This window comes from Aquarana catesbeiana, linkage group LG13 (assembly GCF_042186555.1).
Source record: "Aquarana catesbeiana isolate 2022-GZ linkage group LG13, ASM4218655v1, whole genome shotgun sequence".
Lineage (NCBI taxonomy): Eukaryota > Metazoa > Chordata > Amphibia > Anura > Ranidae > Aquarana > Aquarana catesbeiana.
In genome coordinates this window covers 58,336,640-58,357,938 of record NC_133336.1, presented here as the reverse complement: position 1 = coordinate 58,357,938, position 21,299 = coordinate 58,336,640, and the positions used below count along the sequence as shown (strand labels likewise).

Here is a 21,299-nt window from a genome sequence, read left to right as displayed (position 1 = left end):
AATTATCTTTGCGTTATTTCCTTACAATGATTTTGAGTGACTGTTTTTTTAGCTCTATCTTGTTTGAGGCATAGGTCATTACTTGTATTCTAATGTTCTTGCGAGAACTATGATGATCACAAATAAGCTTCATCCTTTAACTTACCTTAATTTCTTTCTGCCGGCCGTACGCAAATATGCAGCCTCTCGGTGGATGAGCCTTAATGCTGAGAGGCCACATATATGCTTACCTAAAGATAAACAGAGCTGCGTTGGCACAGAATAAGAAGCTTTCCGGTTATGTGACCGCTGTGTCAGTCAATCACGGCGGTGACCTGATCAGAAACCCTGCCCCACCTCCCAGCATTTAAAAGCCCTTACAGGGCCGGGAGGCACCGGTGCCAAGAGGATAACTAGGGTGAAGGAGGCAATAGTGCTAAGGTGCTTGATGCACATCTTTATCCAGAATCCATGTGTGGCGAACCATCATGCAATTTTCTGTCTTGATATAAAGGTGAACTGCTAAGACGGTGGTCTCCTTTACTTGCTTTTATGTGGCCAATTGGAACACTATTCCTTCCACTGATACAAGGCACTATTCCTCCCTCTTACATCCAGAATGACAGATTTTTCCTCTGGCACCATTGATGGGGCACTATTCCTCCCACTTACACCAATGATAGGGCACTATTTTTCCCACTGACGCCAACAATGGGGCACTATTCCTCCATTGGACACCAATGATGGGGCACTATTTTTCTCACTGACACCAACAATGGCGGCACTATTCTCCCCACTTATACAATTGATGGGGCACTATTCCGCCTCCTAATCACAGGGGTGTTGTGTAATTTTTTTTCTCCCACTGACCACCAAGCCTAAGGCATTATCTACTCCCACTGGCCAGAGTCTGGCCCCGCTAAAGTCTGAAGGTTAGTAAACTGGCTCTTTGTTTAGAAAGTTTTGAGATCCCTATATGAAGAGATAGGAAATGGGCTAACAGGGATGTCCTGGTCATGCGATAAAGGCAGCTGTCCTTGTGCAGTATGTGACATCTCACAGGATTTTAGAGGAAATGAGGGGAAACTAGAATAAAACATTCTCTATGCAACCTGAGGCTTTACAGGTATGGCATCTCCAGAATACACTTCTCCAAAGATTGTTCAGAACATGTGTAAAACTCTGGTCTGTTATTAGGTGTAGTTGAAGTGAGGATAATGCAAAGTCTGCTGTAATGACATCCAGATAATCATTTGTTTTTTTTTTCTGTTGTCCTATACTACCATTTTGTACACCGATGTGCTCTGTCTTGTCTCTCATAATATAATCGCTCCCATTTGTTGTTATCTATAAGGAAGTTGGATTTAATGGAGAGTGTGGCATCATATAAAATGCTAGTATTAGGTGCTAAACAAAAGTAAAAGGCCAGTCAAATCCTAACTATACCTAAACCTGCTCCCACCTCCATTCTAAGCCTATTCTAACCATATTGTAAGGGAATATCTCTATACTTACCTATTCAGTCTGGTCACCTGATCTCTTCAGTGGCCGGTTTCCATAAAGGGGAAAGATCTCCGACAATGGTTGCAGAGCCTTGTCAATAACATTACCCATAGGCTTACTATAGGGCAGGGATATGCAATTAGCAGACCGCCAGCTGTTGCAGAACTACAAGTCCTATGAGGCATAGCAAGACTCTGACAGCCACAAGCATGACACCCAGAGGCAGAGGCTTGATGGGACTTGTAGTTTTGCAACAGCTGGAGGTCCACTAATTGCATATTCCTGCTCTAGGGCATTGGTTGTCAGCTGTCCCTCCTCTACACTGAAGCCAACGCTAGGAAATGATCATGTGACCAGAGCGCAATGCCCTCAGCATGGGTAAGTATAGACGTCTTTCCTTTACAGGGTGGATAGAATAAGCTTGGATTGGGGGTGGGAGTAGATTAAGATATAGTTAGGATTTGACTGGAATGCTACTTTTAAATCTGTCACAGCTCGTTTACATCCTAACTTCTATCATCTTCATAGGAGTGTATGCAGACCAAGAGGTGACCTAAAATTTGAAACTTTAACGTGATTAGTTTGTGATTTAAAAAAACAAACAAAAAAACAAATATGTAATACCTGCTGCCTGCAATGGTTTTGCACAGAGCAGCCTAGATCCTCTTCTGTTTGGGTCCCCCCGCTGGCACTCCTGGTCCCTCCCCCCTGCAAAGTGCCCCCACTAGCAAGTCTCTTGCAATGGGGCCACGCTCCTGTGAATTGACTTTGTCTATCCACACACATGGCATGGCTAAGCCCCGCCCCCTGCTCTTTCCTCATTGGCTCACTGGCTGTGATTGACAGCAGTAGAAAGCAATGACTCCCGCTGCTGTGTGAGCCAAAGATGAGAGAGAGACCCAGGAAATCTGCTCTCATGCACATCGCTGGAGCAAGATGCGGCTCAGGTAAGTATAAGGGGGGGGGGGGACTGGACCCTGAAGTTTTGTTTACCTTAATACAGAGAATGCATAAAGATAAAAAAACCTTTCTACCTTTACAACCACTTTAAGTACATCTCAAGTATATGTAAACCCAGTCAGTAAAACCTCATATAGGCTTTAACATGTTAAAGTGATACTAAAGCCCTGGTTTTTGGCTCACTGGCTGTGTTTCACAGCAGCGGGAGCCAATGTCTCCCACTGCTCCCAAAGCCAATCAGTCTGAGTCCCCAGAGAGAGGCAAGGCTCTCGTGGACATCGTTGGATCTGGAGTGTGCCCAAGTAAGTATTGGGGGGCTGCCGCACACAGAAGTATTGAATGCATGAAGGTAAAAAAACCTTGTTCCTTTACAATCACTTTAATGTCTTTTTAAATATTTTTTACATTTTCAGCTTTCGTTAACATAACATGGTGTTCCTGGCATGAAGGTCCTTGTTCATTTACTTCCTGTTATAGGGTAACAAGGCACTTTACTGTGTGGGCACCCTGTTGCATGGGCTTCTGATGGGTGCTATAAGTGGCCATTTCAATACACACCACTGTTGCCGCCATCAGTGACCTGCCCCCTTTGGTGGTTCACAGGTGAACCAGTCAAAAGAAATGCCAAGAAGCCATCACTGGAGTTAATGTAGACAGAAAGTTCCTGCAAAGAGGCTGCAGGAGATGAGCAGCACTGAGATCAAAAAGTATGAAAATAAAAGGTGAAAACTGTTTTTTTTTTTGTTTTTTTTTTGTTTTTTTTTTGTTTTTTCAGCTCAGCCGTTTATGATGTACACTACTTCAGCAAACTTACTTTTTCATCCAATTATAGTTTACATCTACTTTAACATTTCGTTACTGAAAGTCAATCTGACCTGTTCTCCTTTGCAGCATTTTGTTTCCTACTGAATTACACGTTTTAAATATGCTCAGTAGCTTTTAGCCTATTTCTGTTGGTTAGAAGCTGCTGCTTTCAGTAGTTAATACTTCTTATGCAAAATGTAATGGGCTCTCTGAATGTCTATGTTTATTTTTATGTATTGAAGCCTCTATGTGTAAATGGTGATATAAAATCTTCTCACAGAAGGATAACTCGAGCACAGGTGCTTTGCTGGAGGTTTAGTCATTTACACCTATAAATGTGAAGACATTTAGGGCCATAGCTGTTGCTTGGTGAAAATTCTAAGACCGCACAGTGATTAACTGGGATGGAATGTACAGCTTTCCTTGCTGGCCTGTGTCTGTGTGGCCTCCATGGGCCTAAATGTTCTGCCTGCAGGAAACACACGGACTCTCACTGCTCATCTGTATAAACACAGACATAGTAAGAATAGCACTGCAGCCTTCACAGTGCTACATATTGACTTGGCCTCCTGGGACACATTGCGGCCATGTCAAACTGTAAATAACTGGACTTGCAAAAAAGAATAGAGAATACGATCCTGCCTTTGAGGGCCCTGGTCTTCTGGAACAATTGCAGCTCACGCTTTGGTGCTGCTATTTTTTGTTGATGAAGAAGTTAATTCACTAGGATGACGCTGCTCTCTGCACAGTATTTTGTGGTTAAAGACTCGGTCTCCTGAACCAGCTTGTAAAAGGCTTCTTTTCGATGGGAAGTGCCTGTTTTGGTGTTTCTCTTGATAAGTTTATCAAGGGAGTTACTGGGGGGAAAGTTCTACCCCACAATAAACAGCCTAAGCCTGCTACAACTATGGCTACTACCTCTTCTCACTGAAAGGGATTGTTTCCCCCTGGTGTCCTAAGTCAAAGGTGAGTCCATCCTTTCGACACAAGCTTTCAAACTCAAAACCTACCCAAAACCCCTTTTCACAATGAAGGGACACCCCCACTCTACAGAGTGGGGGGATTTCTGTTGGCCTTTTGCCAGTCTGGATCAAAGACTTCCCAGACCACGATTTCTATGGGGTGCAAAATCGAATATCTATAACTGCCCGTTCTTTGATCCCCTTCCTAATCTCCAATCACCCCATTTTTGGTCACTTAAAACTCCTGAACAAATTTCACATGGCGTCTGCAAGATCTTTCTTTGCTTCTCTCAGATCAGGGGAATTTTTGGCATCAGTGGACATCCAAGATGCCTATCTTCACATTCCCATCTTTCCCACAAACCATCAGTTTCTATGCTTTGTTGTGGGAAACCAACTCTTTCAATTTGTCGCCCTACCTTTTGGGCTGTCTTCCACACCACAAGTCTTCACAAAGGTGCTGGCTCCACTCCTGGCCCTGTTAAAGGCATTGCACATTTTCAAAGGTTTTTATTGTTTTAATTGGGTATTGGGGTAGTTATATGCCCTGTGTAATTTGTTTGCCTTACCTTGTAATACTCACATGTTGTTTGGCTCTGTGGCTGCAGTTAATAGTGTCATGGCTTATCGATTCCCTTATGTCCATGTGTTCATTCACCTAGCTTGTCTCTAATCTCTAAAGGGACAGGCAGCTTCTTTTTTCCAGGTAACACATCCATGCATCACCATTTCCTCTGTTGCATCACAAAATTGGGAGTGCTAATGTGATGAAAACACATCTCTTCCAGTATATTGAGATCTCTGTTAAAGTGATATTAAAGTCTTGTTGTTTGTTATTTTAAAGGAAAAAAAAATGTTATACTTATCTGCTCTGGGCAATGGTTTTGCACAGAGCAGCCCGGATTCTCCACTTTTAGGGTCCTAAGTCTGTGCTCCTGGCTCCTCCCTCCTGCCGCGTCCCCCCACAGCAACCAGCTTGCTTTGAAGGAACCCAAGCAGGCGCATTCCCGACCCGCGGTTCTGTGTGTCCATTCACACATGGAGCTGTGATTTGGCCCCGCCCCCTCTGTCTCCTGATTGACTCACTGGCTGTGATTGACGGCAGCAGGACCCAATGGCTCCCACTGCCGCCAAAAGCAAATCAGGAGTGTGAGTCCCCGGAGAAATAAGGCTCTCGTGGACATCACCTGATCGAGAGGGGGCTTAGGTAAGTATTAGGAGGGGCCTGGGCGGGCTGCTGCACACAAGGTTTTATACCTTCATGCATTGTAAAGGCGCAAGGTTTTTTACCATCATACATAGAATGCATGAAGGTAAAAAACCTTGTGCTTTTACAACCACTTTAATTGATTCTACCTATTTGGGTTTGCATCAGATCTAGCAGCTAATTTGCTCTCAAATGCACCTGTTCTAAACTGAGAGACCCAGGGATTGTGGGATACGTAGCTTCTTCACTGGAAGTGTCGGTTCTCAGACTACAGACAGAGATCATGCATTAACCTAAGCAGTGCCGTTTCAAATGCCTCATGTTTGAACACAAATGGGAACTTGTGACATCAGAATGTGAAGATTTACTTTACTATAGGCTGTGCATACAGGGCAACAAATGACACCATGAAACCTACATGATCACGTAATAAACACAAGGTGCCAGAAGTTCAGCCCCCTCCTTCCCCCACAGTCTTCTGGGACACAGAAGACTACGGAATCATTCACAAGCTGCAAGGCTTCTGTGCCTGTTTTCCTTACTTGAGATGGCGACGCCTGCACCCGAAGCCGATTGAAGAATCAGCTTAGGTGAGGACATCCCTGAATCCCTGGACAGGTACTGTAAGTGTCCTTTTCATTAAAAGTCAGCAGCTACAGTATTTGTGACTGCTGGCTGTAATTTTTTTTTTTTTTTTGGGGGGGGGGGGGGAGCCTGGAGCTCCCCTTTTAACATAAGGTTTATTTATTTTCAATAAAAACAAAAACCAGCAAGCAGTGGTACATTCACATCAGTCAGTGAGAATAATGCATATAACACAAAGAACAGTAAGTCATTTGTAAAGAGCATTAAGTATCACATAGTCAGTAGTGGTCTTTCACGTTACCATTGAAGGATGGCTATCGCTCTACTCAGGTGAGGAGACAGGCATGTAAATAAAAATATATAATGAACATGAAATGGAGAAGGTGTAAGGATCCCAATCTTCAGTGAAGGCACTATATACCTAGATTCATACAGATAAGTACAGAGAGAGGAGATTTGGGATGGAGGGCATCAGTACCACAGCAGGAGGAAACTTCTTGGACATTGGTAGAGGATGTCCCAAGGGGTGCATTTATATAGTTGAATAATATTTAGCATATCCCTACTCCAGAGTCATTCGCTCCTCACGAACCCAGGCCACTCAGATCTTATCAAACTTTTTCGGGCAATTGCGTCCCAGATAGGTCAGTCTGTACAGAGTTAGGGCCGCATTTACCTAGGCTCTCCACTGATGTATCGTCGGAGGGGAGGGTCCCTTCCATTGTAGCAAGATTGCCTTCCTGGCATAGAAGACTGCGTAGAAAACAAATTGTTTCTTGGATTGAGGGGCTTCCAATGTGTTGACTATACCAAGCAATAGTGGCATCGGAACACAAGGTACTCTCAGTTTACTTACGGAATTGAAGACCTGGAGCTCCTCTTTAACGTTGCTCTACACAAATCACTGTTTTTCTGCTTTTCTTTGCAGTGCCTGTATAAGTCATTCTTCTAGCGTGAGCTATATCTGCCCTTGATCTCTGAAATTGTCTCAGCTTTAAGCCAGTGTCCCATGTGTGCCACCTGCTTATTTTAGCCAAATGAACCTGCCGCTTATAGCTTTCTTTTCCTGTATGTGGCGGTTAACGTAAGTGCCAAGTTCCTGTCACACAATCCCTGATGCTCTGTACAAACATTGCCTGTCTCCAGTGTGATTCTCGCCTCAGGGCTCCAGGCTCTTTAGTACTCTTAAAAGCACAAACACACTACAAAATGTATTTGCCCTTTTTTATTAGGAAGAGACATAAAATGTGACTCTTGAAAAGCAAAATCCAATTTCATTGTTTATAAAATATGAAATACACCAGATCTGAAGTCTTCTGTTACAGGTACATATTTTCAGATATAGCCGTGATACATACATGTTATTACATGCTACATAACTGTTATAGGTAACCTGTACTGACAAAAATTAAAACACGTAAAGTACTGAAGCCATTGGGTAGGTATGCCACACATACAATAAGCATTTTGGTTGAAATCTACTTAATTGCTAAAATCTCACATTCAAGCGAACTTAACCTTTTTTGCTGCCAAAGCAGTTTTTTTTGCGTTTTTAAATCATTTTAGCCCTGAAGATGATGTAAAACCCCCAAACATTATATATTTTCTGAACGCAGACACCCTAGAAAGAAATAGAGTGGTATTTCCAATTTTTTGTCACACAATTGTTACCGCAAGGGTCTAGGACAGGGTTTCTCAACTAGGGTTCCTGCCTTTAGAACCACTTTAAAGATGTATTGATGATTATAACGCTGCATTAATTATTTTCCCTCAAAGCCATCCTTTTAAATATTGTTTACTTCTGGTGAAATGACAGATGCAGTGCCTTGAAAAAGTATTCATACCCTTTGAAATTTTCCACATTTTGTCATGCTACAATCAAAAACGTAAATGTATTTTATTTGGATTTCATGTGATAGACCAACACAAAGTGGCACATCATTGTGCAGTGGAAGGAAATTGATAAATGGTTTTCAAATTTTTTTACAAATAAATATCTGAAAAGTGTGGCGTGCATTTGTATTCAGCCCCCTTTACTCTGATAGCCCTAACTAAAATCTAGTGGAACCTTAGTGAACAAACAGCATCATGAAGGTTAAGGAACACACCAGACAGGTCAGGGATAAAGTTATGGAGAAGTTTTTAAAGTAGGGTTAGGTTATAAAAAAATCCCAAGCTTTGAACATCTCATGGAGCACTGTTCAATCCATCATCCGAAAATGGAAAGAGTATGGCACAACTGCAAACCTACCAAGACATGGCTGTCCACCTAAACTGACAGGCCGGGCAAGGAGAGCATTTTTCAGAGAAGCAGCCAAGAGGCCCATGGTAACTCTGGAGGAGCTGCAGAGATCCACAGTTTAGGTGGGAGAATCTGTCCACAGGACAACTATTAGTTGTGCACTCTACAAATCTGGCCTTTTATGAAAGAGTGGCAAGAAGAAAGTCATTGTTGAAAGAAAGCCGTAAGAAGTCCCATTTGCAGTTTGCGAGAAGCCTTGTGGGGGACACAGCAAACATGTGGAGACCAAAATTCAACTTTTGGGCCTAAAAATTTGTGGCAGAAAACTAACACAGCACATCATCCTGAAAACACCATCCCCACCGTGAACAGGGACAGGGAAGCTGGTCAGAGTTGATGGAAAGATGGATGGAGCAAAATACAGGACAATCTTAGAAGAAAACCTGTTAGATTCTGCAAAAGACTTGAGACTGGGGCGGAGGTTCATCTTCCAGCAGGAAAACAACCCTAAACATACAGCCAGAGCTACAGTGGAATGGTTTAGATCAAAGCATATTCATGTCTTAGAATGGCCCAGTCTCAATCCAGACCTAAAGCCAATTGAGAATCTGTGGCAAGACTTGAAAATTGCTGTTCACAGACGCTCTTCATTTAATCTGACAGAACTTGAGCTATTTTGCAAAGAATGGGCAAAAATATCACTCTAGATGTGCAAAGCTGGTAGAGACATCCCCAAAAAGATTTGCAGCTGTAATTGCAGTGAAAGGTGGTTCTACAAAGTATTGCCTCAGGGGGGCTGAATACAAATGCACGTCACACTTTTCATATATTTATTTGTAAAAAAATGTGAAAACCATTTATCATTTTCCTTCCACTTCACAATTATGTGTCACTTTGTGTTGGTCTATCACATAAAATCCCAATAAAATACATTTATGTTTTTAGTTTTAACATGACAAAATGTGGAACATTTCAAGGGGTATGAATACTTTTTCAAGGCACTGTATCTGATTGTAAATGTATTCTATTTAGTGAATTGCAGCCTTTAGACACAGAGCGGCTTGTATGTGTGTGGATGGCTCTTGTCTGACTGCCTCCCCAGTTTATTTTTACCTACAGTGTTTTGTTCTTTTCCTGCACGCTTGGCTAAAGCTGATGCAAGCACATAAAAGCACACATGTAGAAATGGTTTATGGACTTGAAGACCAAATAGTTTTTGGCAGTGCCGAGTATGTAAACATTTATTTGACATGGAGCATGCTAATTCACACAGTGTACAAACCTGCTATTCAGAGGATTATGGGTGGATCTCGCACACCCTGATAAAATGGGTTGGGAAGGTTGCCTCCTTCCAACCACTGAAGCAAGCAAACCACAGCTTTCATCGGGGACAGGAAAATAGAATCTTTCTTATTGAACTGTCTGAGGAAAATGGGATCTCCAGGCAATGGAAACTGATTGAAGATTGAAACTTTTTCAGTGTGATGCTAAGTCATCTCTTCTGTCATGCAGGTTTAGATGTTTTCCTTTATTTTAACCACTTGCTGACCACAATACATATATATTCATTGTGTGTTGTAAGTGGTTTACCAGGGTTATGGCCGATAGCTTCAGCCATAACCCTGGTATTTTTTTTTTTCAGCTGGCGACTAGCTTTCTGATGAAAGAGGTGCGAGCAGCAAATTAGCTGCTAGATCACTTTTGTAAGCAGCGGGAGGGGTTGTCCAGTGTTTCTCGGGTTTACCATTTTTACAGGTGCACCCGAGAAATGACCCGATGGGTCACGCAGCTGGCCATAGAGGTTACCAGAGACCAGATCTTCTCTGATTGCCTCTATGGTCTTGGAGTGACGTCACTTCTGGCCTAGGGCAGAAGTAAACAATTTTTTATTTCGCTTTAAAAAAAAAAATCTATTTTTTTTTTTTTATGACCTCACTTTGTACAATATATAACTGTAATTATAATCTGTGTGTAGATAAGAATGGGATGAGGGGCATTGTTAAAGAGACACTAAACTCACATTTTTAATCAAATAAAATACATGAAATATGTTTAAAGCCCTTGTTTTTTTTAGGGGTGAGCACAAAGTTCATACTCACCTGATCCACTGATCCCCCCCGGACAACCGCGCTTCTCCATGATGCAGCGGTGGACTGTTCCTGTCTATGGAGCGTGCAGATGTCAGGAACAGTCCATTTACCAGACCGGCTGGAGCATGAGGGTGCCTGACTGGTCTTGTGCAGGGAGGATCAGCGGGTTTGGTAAGTATATCTCCACAGTCCATTCCCCTAGAACAAAACAAGCATTTAACCTGTTCAGGGCACCCCCCCCTTTGCACAGGGAAGAAAAAAGTTGCCCAGAGTTCTGCTTTAAATATAAGTAGATTGTACCCTCTTTCCTTTATTCCATCTCTCAAATGCAAGCTTTTTTTCTGCTGTTCTCAGCCCCAGTTCTAGGATGGCTATGTGTTCTCCATGCCCCACTTGTGTATGTGAACATAGCCACCCTTTCCTCCTTGTCCCTGAGATGGTCTACACATCTACCAGCCGATGCATTCAGGCCTTGTCAGCAGCTAGTTTAGCATTGCAACCATCCACTGACAAGTTCTGTGTTTGTAATCACACTGGAAGAAATTCCATTAAAGGTGATGAAGGGGCATTTTTTGACCACCGAACTGCCTTTGCAACTTTTTGGATCGTCTCCCTGAGTTTTATTGGAATAAAATCGTATCTGGTCCTTTTTGCAGTGGTGTGGTATTTCAGTTTCTGTTTTTGTTACATTACACTACAAGACAAGGAGACCATGGAGATCCTCTGGGATATGAAAGCCACCTGTCCGGGAACCAGAACACTACAAGACAAGGAGACCATGGAGATCCTCTAGGATGTGAAAGTCACCTGTCCGAGAACCAGAACACTACAAGACAAGGAGACCATGGAGATCCTCTAGGATGTGAAAGCCACCTGTCCGGGAACCAGAACACTACAAGACAAGGAGACCATGGAGATCCTCTAGGATGTGAAAGTCACCTGTCCGGGAACCAGAACACTACAAGACAAGGAGACCATGGAGATCCTCTAGGATGTGAAAGTCACCTGTCCGAGAACCAGATCACTTACATCAACATCAATATAGCAATACCAATAAAACAACTTTACCGGTCCAGTGCTATTTTTCCACTTTCCCCAACTAAACGTATCCATCAGTGTAGATAGGTGCAGAGAATGTACTGGAGAGAAGTAGGGTCACTTAAAGTGCTGCTAAACCCGCAACAGTAAAATCAGTCTGTATATGCAGTAAAGCATGCTTGTTATACTCACTGGGGAACTTAAGGGGTTAATACTCTGCATTGAGTAAAGAGGCTGGTCATCTTTGATCCTCCCCTTTTTCCACTGTCCCCAATCCATCTCCTGATATTTACAGAGCTAGGGGACAAGCTGCACATGCTCAGTTTGGTGTGTATTGCTAGAGAGTGTTTTTTTTTTTTCTTGGGATAGTGTATGTGATCAGCACAGGGCCAATCAGCACTGTCCAGACAGACGGTCAGGGGTCCTGCAGCCTCATTGGCCAGTCAGAGCAGAATGAAAACTCCTCCTACAAGCTTTAACCAGATACTGATAGAAGTCACAAGACTGCAGTATACTGCTGATGTGAAAAGATATTTAGCAGTTTATATATACTAAAACTATTGCATTTCCATGTTCTGTGTACTGTGGGAGATCAGATATAGTGAATGCGGCTCCTGGGTTTAGTAACACTTTAAGGTAGCCACAAGTGTATTGCTAAGATCATATAATCAATCATTCAGTGCAACTTAATTTAATCCAATTGAATACATATTGCAAACCAAAGATCCACCTTCCAGTTGATTTTGGTGAGCTCTTGATCAGTTTACATATTGCTAAAATGATTGGCTGTGCTGGATTCTTGTTGATCGGTTCTGATCAATCAAACAAATTTCTGCATATGTCCAAAGAATTGATTGTAATTCATGTTGATTAGGTGATCATTTGTATTGGATCGCTTTCATCCATAATGGTCATATTTTCTGTCTATATTTTTAGTCAATGACAAAGTGCAGAACAACTGATATTTTAATTGATTATGTTTGCAATTGCTTGTACCTAATTGGATCACAAATTGCTAAGTGTATGGCCACCTTTAGATGATAGGCCGTGCCCTGAAGCCAATTAAAATGCAATGTCTGACTGCAGTGTACTCTCTTCCCAAGTGAGTCTCTGGTCAGTCTATCAGCATTCAGTTCTGATCCTTGTCTGTCAGCTGCTGTAATCACACCCGTCTTAAGGTGACAGGGCACGTTCCTGTCTGGTGTCAGTCTAATGAAACCGGGTATGATTTATAACAATTTTTTATGCAGTTAATTCTGAACATGTTGAGGCTTCATTCCCGCTGTGAAAAATGACAGGATCCTGTCTGTCAGCTGCATCCCTGCTCCTTGCTGGCCTGTTTACACGAGCTGCTGTGTGTGTGTGTTCATCAATATCACTTAGATTTTGTTTCTTTTGAAGTAAAGTAATAGCATCAGCATCCATCTATGCAGGAAATTAATATCCGGTACCAACATCAGGTTTTTTAGATTGTCAAGGTCCAGTGTTTTATGTTTATAGAGAAAAGATGAATATTTAAAGGTATGCTCCAGTCAAGCATAAAGCGGTTTTGCAGTTAGACTAACAGAGGGGACACAAGGTAGATCTTATAAAGAAAAAAAAAAGCAAGAAAGGCTTAGATCTTTCTGCTCAGATGTGATGGGGAGGAAATGCTCAGCATAGAAACTCACTGAAAACTGAGCATGTGCAGAGCTGTCACTACAGCTGCAAAACCCCAGCTGAATTGGGGACATGAACAGAGGGTGGCGATAGAGAGCAGCAGAATCAACCAGGTTTTTTGCTGAATACAGAAAACAAATCTCATAGTGATTAAGTGAGTATGAACAGCATGTAATACAGTGTTTATTGATAGATTATGATGTGGGTTTAGTGACACTTTAACCACTTGCCGACCGCCACACGAACATTTACGTCAACAGAATGGCACAGACAGGCATGTGGTCGCGCGCGCGCGACCCTGCCATGAGCTCCGTGAGTGTGATCATGGGTCACGCGGACTCGATGTCCGCGGGGATACCCGCGATCGTCGACTGGGGAAATGCTGATGTAAACAAGCATTTCCCTATTCTTCCTAGTGACAGGACACTGATAACAGCTCCCTATGATTGGGAGTGGTGATCAGTGTCGTGACACGTAGCCCCTCCCCCCTCAGTTAGAACACATCCCTAGGACACACTTAACCCCTGCAGCGCCCCCTCCTGGTTAACCCCTTCACTGACAGTCACATTTACACAGTAATCAATGCATTTTTAATCGCTGTATAAATGTGAATGGTCCCAAAATAGCGCCAAAAGTGTCCGATCTGTCCACCATAATGTCGCAGTCACGATAAAAATAGCTGATCGCTGCCATTACTAGTAAAAAAAAAAAATATTAATAAAAAATGCCATAAAACTATCCTCTATTTTGTAGATGCTATAACTTTTGCGCAAACCAATCAAAAAACGCTTATTGCGATTTTTTTCCCCAAAAATATGTAGAAGAATACGTATTGTAGCCCCTCCCCCCACAGTTAGAGCACATCCCTAGGACACACTTAACCCCTGCAGCGCCCCCTCCTGGTTAACCCCTTCACTGACAGTCACATTTTCACAGTAATCAATGCATTTTTAATCGCACTGATCACTGTATAAATGTAAATGGTCCCAAAATAGCACTAAAAGTGTCCGATCTGTCCACCATAATGTCGCAGTCACGATAAAAATAGCTGATCGCCGCCATTACTAGTAAAAAAAAAAAATATTAATAAAAATGCCATAAAACTATCCTCTATTTTGTAGATGCTATAACTTTTGCGCAAACCAATCAAACGCTTATTGCGATTTTTTTTTTTTTTTTTACCAAAAATATGTAGAAGAATACATATTGGCCTAAACCTAGGAAAATATTTTTTTAATATATTTTTTGGGAATATTTATTATAGCAAAAAGTAAAAAATGAGGTTTTTTTTCAAAATTGTTGCTTTTTTTTGTTAATAGCGCAAAAAATAAAAACCGCAGAGGTGATCAAATACCACCAAAAGAAAGCTCTATTTGTGGGGAAAAAAGGACGTCAATTTTGTTTGGGAGCCACGTCGCACGGCCGCGCAATTGTCAGTTAAAGCGGCGCAGTGCCGAATCGCAAAAAGTGCTCTGGTATTTGGCCAGCCAAATGGTCCGGGGCTTAAGTGGTTCAAGCGGAACTTCACCCAAAAGGGAAAGTTCTGCTTTATGTCCTTCTCCCCCTTCTTCCTCTTGGATCATTAAATTTTTGGGGGGAGAAGCAAGTACCTAGTTTTGATGGGCACCCACGCCCATTTCTGCTCAGATCACCTAGGCAATTCCAGCGAAAATATGACCCAGGAGGCTGTGGGACCATTCACAAAGCACAGCGTGGCTCGCTTATGCACATTGCGAAGCTGGCTGTGAACCAGCAAGGGGTCACATCCGGATTCCCACAGTAAACATGCCGGTGCCAGAGACTCTGAAGAACTGTCCCGGGCTAGGACAGTGCTGGATCTCTGGACAGATAAGTGTCATTTTATTAAGTCAGCAGCTACAGTTTTGTAGCTGCTGACTTTTATTTATTTTTTTTCTCTGTAGAGTGAAGATCCTGTTTAGGGAGACAGCAAAAAATAAAGTCCAATTAATGTAGCTATTGGTTCAATAAAAATATAATTCAATTTATTTTTAAAGGCAGCTGGCATAAATGCATTAGTTTTTTGGCATGAGTTCTTTTTCTCACATTAAGACCCTTAAAAAAAAAAAAAAAGAACTTTGGTAGCTTCTGAAAAGAATTAACAGTCAGCAGCTACAAATACTGAATATTTAATAAAGAGACACTTACCAGGCCAGGGATCCAGCACTGTCCTCATCCCGGCGCTGTCCTCATACCTGTGTTTTTGTTGTACTGCCATGGATGCCAAATTAGTGCATTGAAACACCAAAAACACACCTGTACTGTTTTATTCCAATGCACAGCAGCGCACAGGTGTGGATGGACCAATAGAAAAGAATGGCACTGTTCCCATTGGGCATTGGGGACTGAGGCTCATGTACACAGGCTTCCATATCTAGCCCAATGCAGTGAAATTTCAGCTTTGCTTTAAATTGCAGTTGTTCATGGAGCTGCTTCTAAATTGCATCAAGCAGCTTCAAGTTGCCTTTGCATTCACTTGTATAGGGAAGAAAAGCAGCTTCAGTTCAAAATAGGGGTAACAATATTGACAAATGGGATGTCCGGATTGGAATAACAGGCTTTGCTGTATTCTCTTTTACAGTGAGGGGGGAATCGTAGTAGTGTTTCTGTGATCAGATATATCTGCTTAATGGGATATTAAAAAGAGAACTTCTAAAGTGCAGTGTGTAACTTGCAATTGAATTTACCAGGATTAAAGTGATTGTAAACCCCCACATATATATACCCATTGAAGGGACTGGTCTCAGGTGATACAGAGATGAAACAAATCCTCCAACATAGGTTGTATCTGTTTATCTAGTGTCTTCTCTCCTCTACATCCGTTCAAACTCCAGAATTTATAAAGCTCGTCTGAGAGTTCAGAAAGCAGGGGGGCGGAGAGCTGAGGTCACACTCTGCAAAGCTCAGTGTTTGCCTTCACACAGAAACAGAGCTGAGGCTGTCAGTCCACCGGAGATCCCTCCCGTCACTTTTTTTTCTCTTGATGTCAGGAAAAGTTGTCAGAAGTGACTCATGCAGATAGAGGAAAGAAGCAGCAGACATAAATGACACTTAGTTCTCTTAATTGAGACAACTACATACTATAGAGGGATATGCTTTGCTCTTACACTATATTGTCAAAAGTATTGGGATGCCTGCCTTTACACGCACGTTATCTCTTCTGGGAAGGCTCCCCACAAGGTTTAGGAGTGTGTCTATGGGAATGTTTGACCGTTCTTCCAGAAGCACATTTGTGAGGTCAGGCACTGATGTGGACGAGAAGGCCTGGATCGCAGTCTCTGCTCTAATTTATCCCAGGGTTGAGGTCAGGACTCTGTGCAGGCCAGTCAAGTTCCTCCACCCCAAACTCGCTCATTCATTTCTTTATGGACCTTGTTTTGTGCACTGGTGGAATTCATTTAGTGGAGGGGGATTATGGTGTGGGGTTGTTTTTCAGGGGTTGGGCTTGGCCCCTTAGTTCCAGTGAAGAGAACTCTTAAGGCGTCAGCATACCAAGACATTTTGGACAATTTCATGCTCCCAACTTTGTGGGAACAGTTTGGAGATGACCCCTTCCTGTTCCAACATGACTGCGTACCAGTGCACAAAGCAAGGTCCATAAAGACATGGATGAGTGAGTTTGGGGTGGAGGAACTTGACTGCCCTGCCCATAGTCCTGACCTCAACCCGATAGAACACCTTTGGGAAGAATTAAAGCAGAGACTGTGAGCCAGGCCTTCTCGTCCATATCAATGCCTGATCTCACAAATGTGCTTCTGGAAGAATGGTCAAACATTCCCATAGACACACTCCTAAACCTTGTGGATAGCCTTCCCAGAAGAGTTGAAGCTGTTATAGCTGCAAAGGGTGGGCCAACTCAATATTGAACCCTACGGACTAAGACTGGGATGCCATTAAAGTTCATGTGCAAGGCAGGTGTCTCAATACTTTTGGTAATATAGTGTATTTCATGTATGACATTTACATCCACTTTAAACAAGAACACTGAGCTTTTGTTGGTTGAAATGGTTTACTGCATTGTCTTGTGAAATGATCCTGTTCACTTGGCACGTGCAGCTTAGCGGTATTCCTCCACAGAGTTGTGTTTGATTTCTTGTATTTGCTGTATCTAGCATTGCCTTATCACATAGAGCTTAAGATAAGTGCATAAACTAGATTACATCACCCTGCATGCTACAAATGTCGCCATAACGCACACACCTACAATCTAGGCTTTGTTTTTAAACTCCCAAGGACTGTTGGGTCATATTTTCTAGAAATCCTAGCTGTGACCAGTTTGGTTACAAGTCAGTAAATCTAAAGCTGGCCTTGCACAGCTCTCCGATTTTGGTTGAGTAGTGGGTGGCCCAGTTGGTAAATTGTCAGACGCACAGTCACTATATCCAGCCAGATGCAGTAATTGCTCTGGTATTCAGCAGCTGTGGGTTTCATTGGCTGCTAAGTATCCAGTGGGGGAGATGCCTTCATCGACACGGTTTAGTGTGAATGAAGGAATCTGTTAAGCTGGCCATACATGGAACAAAATTCATCTGGTTCCTGCTGAACCGGCCAAATTTTGATCCATGTTTAGCTTGTTCCCATTCATGAGAAGTCTACGGGACAGCTGTAAATTTTCCGTGCGATCAGCACTGCAGCCAATAGGCTACGGCTTTGATCAATGTATTCTGACATTGGGGAGGCAGGGGAGCCTTCCCGCTTTTACAATGGAAAGACACGGCAGGGGGGATTCCAACATCCACATCCAATGTATGGCCAGCTTTACATTTCTTTCCTTCAGCCTGCGTGTTGAGGGAGAGGAATCTCTATGTGTAGATAGTTTTGTATATTTTCATGTTGTGGAAGAAGATCTGAACACCCAAGTAATCCAAGGGAGAGCTGGAGTTAGTGCTATTCTAATACTTTCCCTATTGGGAATTGAACCCAGTTCCCCAGCAAGGCAAAGAGTGCCAACTACATAATGACTATGCTGATATACAGGTTCTGTCTATTTTGTGGAGCTGCTTTGTGTTTTGCGGAGGATATTTTGCAGTTCCTGTGACTTATTTTAGCCGTATATATTCTTTAACTTAATGATTCAGCATAATAAATAAAATATTTGACACTTTTTACTGACGTAAAAACTGTCATTCCTGGGTCATCTGGAGATTATGTAAAATGAATTAACGAGGGGCACGTGGTGGGTTATTACATTACATCAGCTAGTAGTGAGCTCGCCATGCCTGCAGCATTTCCTGCTTATGTTATCGCTGTCCGGTGACTGCTCACTGAAGATTCAGAGTAAATCCAGCACACCGGTATGACAACGTCAAGTCATTTTTACTCTGGAGGCAAAAAATGAAGCATATATTCATGTGTAGTGTTTTCAAGGGGGGGTAGCTTCCCTCCAGCGAGTGTAAATGTGACATCGCAAAGGAATATTACACAACATTGGAATGGGCTGATGATACCTGTCACAGCTTCGGCTGTCATCACATGCTGGAAGCTGCCATAGACTGACTGCTGGAGGCAGTTGTAGGGTTCTAGTTCCAGGATAGGGAACACCTGTGCAGTGTCCAAGCAAGGCCTCTGCTGATACAGACAGGTTGTTTTATTTTTTTGAAGGTGGGGGGGGGGGGGGGGTTTGGACATCAATTAGCGTGTTTACAATTTCTTGGCATGTTTTCTACATATAATAGACCTCTGATGTCTCCATAAACAGGACCTGTCACCTGCCCATGCTATCGCGTAGCTACCTTGTGACAGCAATAAAGTAAAAAATAAATACAAAGTATGAAAAGAGTTAGTGGTTGTTAAGCCAGCAGCTATGATAAACCTTAGTCAGTTTACAGAGGGGAGCAATGTTTCATATCTTTACTCTATTATGCAAGCCCCCACATACCCCCAGGAATCCCTCCCACTCCTCAAATCTCCCCATCCCCCCCCACGCACACACACCTATACATGTTTTTTTTTTTTGTTTTTTTTTTTTTCCTTTCCTTTTTTTTTTCTTTACCCGTTTTCCTTAAGTTCCTGCACTACCTTTTATCATATGTGCAACTATTGTTTTACTGTTGTAAGTGTGTTCTTGTGTTCCTTTTATTGGCAATCATAGATGTCTGTAGCTGTGCTTTCTGATGCTGTAACCACTTATTTTATTTTGCAAAAAAAAAATATATATATATTGAATAAGAAAAGAATGAAATTATAATAAAATATGTAAACAGCCTCACATGCTAGATATCACTGCGAACAGAGGACCAGGGCCATTCATTCATGCTTGACTCTTAATTTAGAACATGCAAAGGCTATTGAAGGCTCACCTATGGGCAATTTTGGGTACCATCGTTTTTTTGGCATTTCATCGGTGTCTGCAATTTGTAGGCTTGACAGACAAAGCATTGTAATTTTTTCATAGTTCCCAAGTTTGCCCACCACTTCCTTGCCTATTAACTAGCCAGCTTATCATGGCGATGAGGCAAAAAGGAATTTGTGAGAGTGGGACTTAGCGGCACGCTCCGACCGAATCTGGAAATTTCAACGTTTTGGCCGTCCGAACAACCCGGCATTTGGCTGTCTCAGATGGCTTGTTAAAGCTGCTGCAGGTATGTGCAGGCATCTCTACGTGTCTAGGTTTTATACCTGCAGCACATTTTCTATTTGTGTTCTAAAGACAAAGTCTCTTTAATCTAACCAACTGCAACTCATCCCCATTTGATTACCTTTTTTTTTTTTTTTTTTAAAGCAGGAGTGCTTTATTGAAAAGAATAACTTACAGTACAAACAAAGGTATGTAGAACTTACAATGTCATACAGACCACATATACGTCTTCAGACAATCTCTTCCTCACATAGTGTCTATCACACAATATCCAATATAAGTAAACAAAATACACTTAATACATTAAAAGAAAATCATGCGTATGGATCATACCAGGCAGGGTAAGAAGAAGGAGAATAGGGGGGGGGTGTGGCAGGCAGAGAACGGGGCAAGAAAACATGGGAGGAGGGAGAAGCCACACCGGAGGCAGCGAGAAGAAAATCAGTCAATCCCACCATAGCTCAGTAATCTTTGACAAGTCAACCAATATGAGATTTTTTTAGCTGCTCTACTAAGTAATCCAAGAGAGCCAGACTTTGTCAAATTTCCAGGAGCAACCCCGACTGATGTACGTCAACTTAAAGAGAGGCAAGGCAGCATTAATTCTATTTTCTCAAGAGGAGAGGACTGGGGGGCTAGTAGAGGTCCACTTACAAAGGATTTCCTTTTTGGCATAATAGAAGAGGAGCGAGATTAAGATTTTACTGTGGTGAGATCTGTGCTCATCCTCATGTATTCCCAGTAGGGCCAGCTCAGGTGTTTTGGGAAATTGGATTACCTTTACATTGGCTATCCCCCCTTCAGTCCATCATGAATGCCATTGCCAGACTTGTCCACCTTACCAACTGTTCAGTGTCAGCTTCCCCTCTCTTTCAATCCCTTCATTGGCTGACACTCCCCCAGCAAATTAAGTTCAAAATTCTAATAATCACTTACAAAGCCTTCCACAAGCTACATCACTAACCTAATCTCAAAATACCAACCCAAACCGTTCTCTTCGTTCCTCACAGAACCTCTGGCTCTCTAGCTCACTTGTCACCTCCTCCCATGCTCGCCTTTAGGACTTCTCCCGAGCCTCTCCTTTCCAATGGAACTCCTTGCCCCAATCTGTCAAACTATCTCCTACTCTGTCCACTTTTAGGCGGTCCCTGAAAACCCTTCTCTTCAGAGAAGCCTATCCCGTCTCCACCTAATGCCTAGAACACACTATTAATATTTTTTTTTTCGTTCAACCCAGAGGGCTGAACAAAAAAAACACTGAGGAGCTTGGGAGGAGCTTTCAGTACTAACTATCCGATGTTAGTACAGCTCCCTGCTGAGCTATTGTGTTCTGACTGTGGGACTGCCCCCTTGCCAGAACACACCAGTCAGTGGTCACAGCCCTTGGCTAAGAGCACTACTTGGATGCTGATCGGCAGATGTTTTTCAGGCATGCCCCTTTATAAGAAGCCGGACATGCTGCTGTACATATGGGCCGAATGACGGCCGCTTTCTGTTGAACTGGCTGATATTTGGCCCGTGTGTACGAGGCTTAACAACTGTATCTCCACTTTCTCCATCAGCGCATCCACCATAGTTATCTTTTGTATCACTTGATCCTCCCAGTAGGGCCTTCTGATTCCTCCTGTATTCTTTTGTAACTTTACTGTCTACCCTCTTGCTGTAAAGCACTGTG

The 21,299-nt window shown here is 42.6% G+C and overlaps 1 protein-coding gene across 1 annotated transcript in view; it reads left to right on the top strand.

Moving 5' to 3' along the window:
• BRF1 (BRF1 general transcription factor IIIB subunit) overlaps nucleotides 1–21,299 on the top strand; it is a 643,919-nt gene that overhangs the window by 382,980 nt on the left and 239,640 nt on the right. The gene's annotated exons all lie outside the window — the stretch shown is intronic.